At 49.0% G+C, this 5615-nt stretch overlaps 1 protein-coding gene across 2 annotated transcripts in view; it reads left to right on the forward strand.

Moving 5' to 3' along the window:
* Positions 1–2629: 2629 nt before the first annotated feature.
* The window catches only part of PLPPR1 (phospholipid phosphatase related 1), a 228048-nt gene continuing 225062 nt past the window's right edge, over positions 2630–5615 (forward strand). The window contains exon 1 of one of the 2 annotated variants that reach the window (XM_011366273.1): positions 2630–2967. The gene's annotated coding sequence lies outside the window, so the exon portion shown is untranslated. The remainder of the gene's footprint in view (positions 2968–5615) is intronic. The other variant, XM_011366275.1, reaches the window with a different exon arrangement.

The raw sequence follows: 5615 nt of genomic DNA on the forward strand, positions 1-5615 counted from the left end.
TCTAGCTCCGAGTGTAGAGGGTGAGGGCTGGGGTTATTCACCATTCCCACTGCCACACATTTTTTTAGCATGCTTTTCATTTCATGGATTTGAATACATCAGTGATCAGGGCGATGTGTGAGGGGGTGATGGAGGAAGCCAACAGGAAAATTGGAAGGCATTTGGCTTTCATCCATTTTGTTTAAGCTTAGAGGGAAAAAATCTCTTCAGCCTTTTAAGAAAAATACATTATAATAATGAAAATGTTAACCAAAATAATAACAGCTACAAGTTATGGCGATCTTGCTATGCATTAGGCACTGTGTTTTATGTACATCATCTCGTTTAATGTCCCCCGTGCTTCCTCTACTCTTCCCAAGTAGTAAAAATCTCTCCAGAACTACTAGTTCACTCTCTCATAGCAGCACCATAAAGGGATTCAGTTTTATTTGCAATTTCAGATTTATAGTCTCCTTCACCCTTGACCTTGTTGGAGCTTTGATATTGTGAACAGAGTGTCCCTTTCCTCCTCACCCAAAGCCAGGCTCAGACAAAGGAGAGTGTATATGTTGGCCAGGAGGCCCTTGATATGTCCCATCATAGGAGGAAGTGTCCCAATACTATCTCCACTGATAGAACTACAAAGTGGAGACCTGCAGCTACCCCAGCCCCACATCCTTGTTCCAGGACTCACCCCTCTCTTAGCTTCAGAGCCCTCACTCGCCTGCCGTTTGACAGTACTGAGTGCAGGGAGAATGGCTTTCCTGTCTCGAGGCCCTGCCAATGCTAACACCCTGAAATCCCAGGGAACTCTATTCTGTTCCCTGGATAATGTGATAACAAGGCAGATCTGTCTAAGATGCCTTCCAAGAAACCTGGTGCCAAGAAGAAGGCCTGAGAAAAATGAACATGAAAGTAGGAGCCTCACATACTGTTCACTATAGAGACTTTGCTGTTTTTCAGGAGAATCTGATCTCTCCTACCTGGTGGATAGAGAGACTCATACTCATTTTCCTTTAAGCAAAGAGATGCTGCAATTCTACTCTTTTTGATGAACTACCAAGCAAAGGAACAAGCCAATAACACTCAGGGCACTTTGATGTTTTAAATTTTCCTTTCTCTTAGTTTTTTCTCCCTCCCTCCCTCCCTTCTTCTCTCTCTCCCCCTCCTTCCTTCCTTCCTTCCTTCCTCTCCACTTCTCTCTCTCTCTCCCTTCCTTTCTCCTTCCCTCCCTTCCCCTATGTCTTTTCTCCTAAACTTTGCTTTTGTGGGTAGTATTTAGACATGCTGTTTTCTCTTGTCTTGCTGTGCTCTTAGGTTTGATCTAATTGTCCTGTTGTTCTAATGTCACTGGGCATTATTATTGGGAAGATGAATGGGATGGGGGTCGGAGTTCAGCACGAAGGCATCTGCTCACTTGCACTGCATAGTAGAAATGCTCAGGGTGATCTTTAATGAAAGCTTGGAAAAGATTTGCATAGAGATGGCTGTTTTCTATCCCTCCAAGGCTGGGTGACCAAAAGAGGGGCCAAAAACAAAACAAAAAAAAACCCCAGGAAGTAGGCATATCTTTACAGTGAGTTTCCTGTTTGGGATGTCTTCTGTAGGAGAGAACACAGAAAAACAGGGTGATTAAACAGGGAAGAGGTTGAAAATGGAAGCTCTTGAATGGGTCCTAACTACTGGCCTGTTTTGCTCATAGAACAATCTCACTAAAGAAGAGTTTCCACTCCACTCACTAAGCCTCTCGCCCAGTATCTCCCCTGGCCTCAGGTTACCCCGCCATCACCAGAGCGGGCTCAGGTTCTCTTACTGGACTCTCTTTGTGTCGACAGTTCTTCCATTTTACCAAGTAGCCAGAATACTCAGGAAGAATTGCTTTGGCATTCAAGTTAATAGGGACAATGAATCTATTCTTTTGGTCTTCTTTAATAGGGGAAATGTCTCCTCCATCCACCCCTGTCACCAAAGGAGGCTGAGTATGGAGCCCTCTGAGACTCACCTTCCTTCCACTCCTGCTTTGTTCTCTGGAAGAGAGTTTTTGTGTGACCCTCCCCGCCTTCGTCCCATCAAACCTGTTTTGGGACCCAAGTGCGCAGCTGACCTTTTCTGCGCTTCACGGAGTGGAAGTTGGGAGGGGGAGAAAGAAACACAGATCAGGAAACTTATTTTAGTTCAGGTGAGATCTGCTGCCTGTGGTTCCTCCTGGACCTCTGGGGAGATGCACCACGGTACCCCCACAGCACAGAGGCAGGAGAGCGGTGCACAAGAACCCCGAGGCTGCCACTAAAAATACACCGAGAACAGAGTCTGGCGTTACCAGGACTCACGGCTGAAGTGGTCCCCTAGGATGGGTCGGTATCCCGCCGCCGCCAGCTTCCCGCACGCGGGCTCCAGGGAGTCCCCGCGCAGGGCGCACCTTTGCTGACGGGTTTCCCAGCTGCTTTCCGGGAAGCCGGCGGAGCCCCTGCTGCTCCGGCGGGCGCAGCCAAGCTCGCCTTCAACCCAGCTCGCGCTCCTCCCTCTGCCTGAGCTCCCGAGTGAGCGCTCAGTGTCCCTCTCTGAGCATGCGCAACCCGGTGCCCTCCCCACCTCTCTCGCCGCGCCCCCCCCATACCCCTCCCCGCCAGCCTTTTGCTCCTTCCTTTCATTAAACAAACCAGAGATCCTGAAACCTGGACCCTGTGCTGGCGGCAGTGCGAGAGGGAGACGGAGGCGAAGGCAGAGCGCAGGATGGGCGCCGAGGGGGATCTGTGATCCCGCGCACCCTCGCCCCACGCACGCGCGCGCACACACACACACTCACACACACTCACACTCACACACACACTCGTCCACGCCCGCCGCGCGCTTGCCGGCTTGCTCTCCCACGCAGGCGGAATGCAGCAGAGCCCGGGGAGCGTGTCTCCGGCCGCTGCCTGAATGCACCTCGCTCCGGGGAGCCGGACGGCCCAGTAGGGCGCACGGGAGGACGCTCCGCCACCAGAGGTGAGCAGGACGCCCGCAGCCGCGGGCCGCTCCAGGGCGTCAGGGCGGAAGGGGGCAGGTTTCCTGCCGGACGCAGCGGTGCAGGTGGCCCAAACCTGGCTTGCGGGTTTCAAGGTGCAGATGAAGGCGGTGCCAGGGCTGTGCAGGGTGAGAGGAAGATCCCAGGGAGGGTCGCCTCCTGTGAGGTGTCAGACTGACCCAGCAGAAAGCCACACCGTCCCTCCTCGTAAACTTTCCTCCCTTGTCATTTGGGAAACGTGGAGACAAAGGGGGCGTGGAGGCTCCCTCCGTCCCGTTCCACCCTCCTGGCTGTATTCCGGGCTGCGACGGGAGCCGACGTGCGAGCGGGGGCGCCCTGCAGGTAGCAGCTGCCAAGTCCTCCCGCCCCAGCGGGGGTTGGGATTTCTCACCCCTGGCTGTAAGCGTGGCCTTTGATTTTGCCTCAGGTTGGGCACCTGTCATCCTTTCCTCCCGCCTACCTCCGTACCCAAGGCGCATCGTGGCGGGGGTTGGGTGGGGGTCGTCACCTGCGGAATTGGAGGGGCAGCCCTCGGCTTTCTCATTCAGCGCCAGTGCCATAGGCGCAGGGGTGAGGCTCGGGTCAGCGCGGGGATGAATGATGAGTTACTGAAAGGCTTTCCATAATCACCTCCTAGAAACGCTGGGCGCCGGGATCTCTCCTCCCCCGGGAAGGAGCTGTCTTACGCACACCGAGGCAGAAGCACTGGGAGCTGGGCTGGGACTGCTGGGGCTGGGGCTATTGTAGCTGAGGTTGCAGCCGAAAAAAGCTAGGGTTTTATTTTTGCCCTGGGGTTTTATGACACACACGTGGAATATGTGGAGGATTCTGGGTTATTTTTCTTTGTGGGGATATCGTTTTCCCTTTTAGCCTCTTTCGTGGGAACGATTCTCTGCAGCCTGATACCTTGCTGATCGACAGTCACCGTTCTGAATATCTCTTCGGTACTAGGGAATAGATCCCGAAGAAAAGATTCCCTAAAATGCCAGCCCCAACTGGGGCGGGTCTCAGAGTGCACCTGGGAATATCCTCAAATCTAATGGCCCTTTGAAACAGCAGAGACCGGGGGAGTGTGTGTGGAGTCCAGCACTGGGACAAAGGTGACTAGAAGAGGAACAGATGATGGCCATTTAGGAGAGGTGTGACTAGAGGCCAATTAAGGCAGGAATAGGCACCCTGCAGCCTTCATGGAATTCATATACCCCTTCTCCTACTTCTGCTGTGGTTGGTGGCTTTTATTCATCCATGAAACTCTGTTTTGGAGATTTTCTAGAATGCCACATCTAGAGAGTAAAACACTTAATTATTCCTGGGCTAACCTTTAGCAGAGTCACAGATTTGTTCTTTAAGTCCAGAAAGTGCCATGTGTGAAAGTTTCTCCATCTTTATTTTTGTTTATACCTGGAAGGTGGGATGGGCAGACAGGTATGTTTCTGGCTCTACTCTACCTCAGGAGACTTGGATTTGTAAGAGAAGTGTGTAGGGAACCTAGAAGCCAAGCCGATGCTGACAGAAGAACCCACTAGACGCTCAGATTCAGTACTTGTGACTATGGGTTGTCAGAGGGTATTCTCTTCACTTTAAGATGACAGGTGGAGGCCATCTCTCTGCTGCTCTGGGGACCTTTTTAATTTTAATTTTTAACATTTTGTAACTTCTTTGAAGTAGGAGAAAACATGAGGTTAATTGAAAAATTTCACATATGAAAGAGACCTTGACTCATAAGTCAACATAGCCAAGGTGATGAAGTTTTTGAGAAGGAAAAAGAAAAAAAGAGGGGAAGTGGGAAAATGATGCATATTATTCAAACAGCTTTGCTTTTTTGTGATTTTTAGAATATTCGATAAGATAGAAATCTGAATTTTTTTTTAAAACAACTAGTGAAGTAAAGACCTTCCCAGAAATATTTTTAAGTTGAAATTAGCATAAAAGGGGTTTAAATATAATTGTCAGTATGTGTCCTTTTTATTTCATGGTGAATATTCTTATTTTCATTGCCAAACTTGGCAAGAAAAGATTAAGATTATTTTTTGTTTTGTAATAGAGCTCTGTTTACTCTTTTGATGATCTATTTCCTCTACCCACGTCTGCCAGTTCAAGTCATTTGATTATACTCAGGTCGTATTTATATGTATTTACTGACCACCTATCCCATATTTAACATCGAAAATCATATAAAAATGTATAGCATAGTTCTGGCCCTCAAAGGGTTTATGATCTAGTTGTAAATACAAGACTAACACACATGAAATAATTGGAGAGTAGAATAGTTCTGTACTTTGCTGCAGGCTCTTGCTGTTTACTCCATCCCTGCTCCTGGATTTTCTCAGCATTCAGAAAACACACCTCGGCACTTATTATGTGCTGGAGGCTGGAGAGAAAAAACAACAGGAAGTAAAAAATAGTCCCAGCTTTCAAGGAGGTGGAAACATAATATTTAGCTAACTATGATGCAATCTGATGAACAGTTATAATCGTAGGGTAAATCAAGTGCCAATAGTACCGACATGTAAGTGATATTTTTTTCTTCCCCTGGGGGATTTGAGCAGGTGATCTTTGAGATATTTTCAAAAAATGAATAGTCTTCTACCAGGTAGGGGAGGATAGAAAGGACATTCCAGGCAGAAGA

Source organism: Pteropus vampyrus, unplaced genomic scaffold (assembly GCF_000151845.1).
Source record: "Pteropus vampyrus isolate Shadow unplaced genomic scaffold, Pvam_2.0 Scaffold123, whole genome shotgun sequence".
Lineage (NCBI taxonomy): Eukaryota > Metazoa > Chordata > Mammalia > Chiroptera > Pteropodidae > Pteropus > Pteropus vampyrus.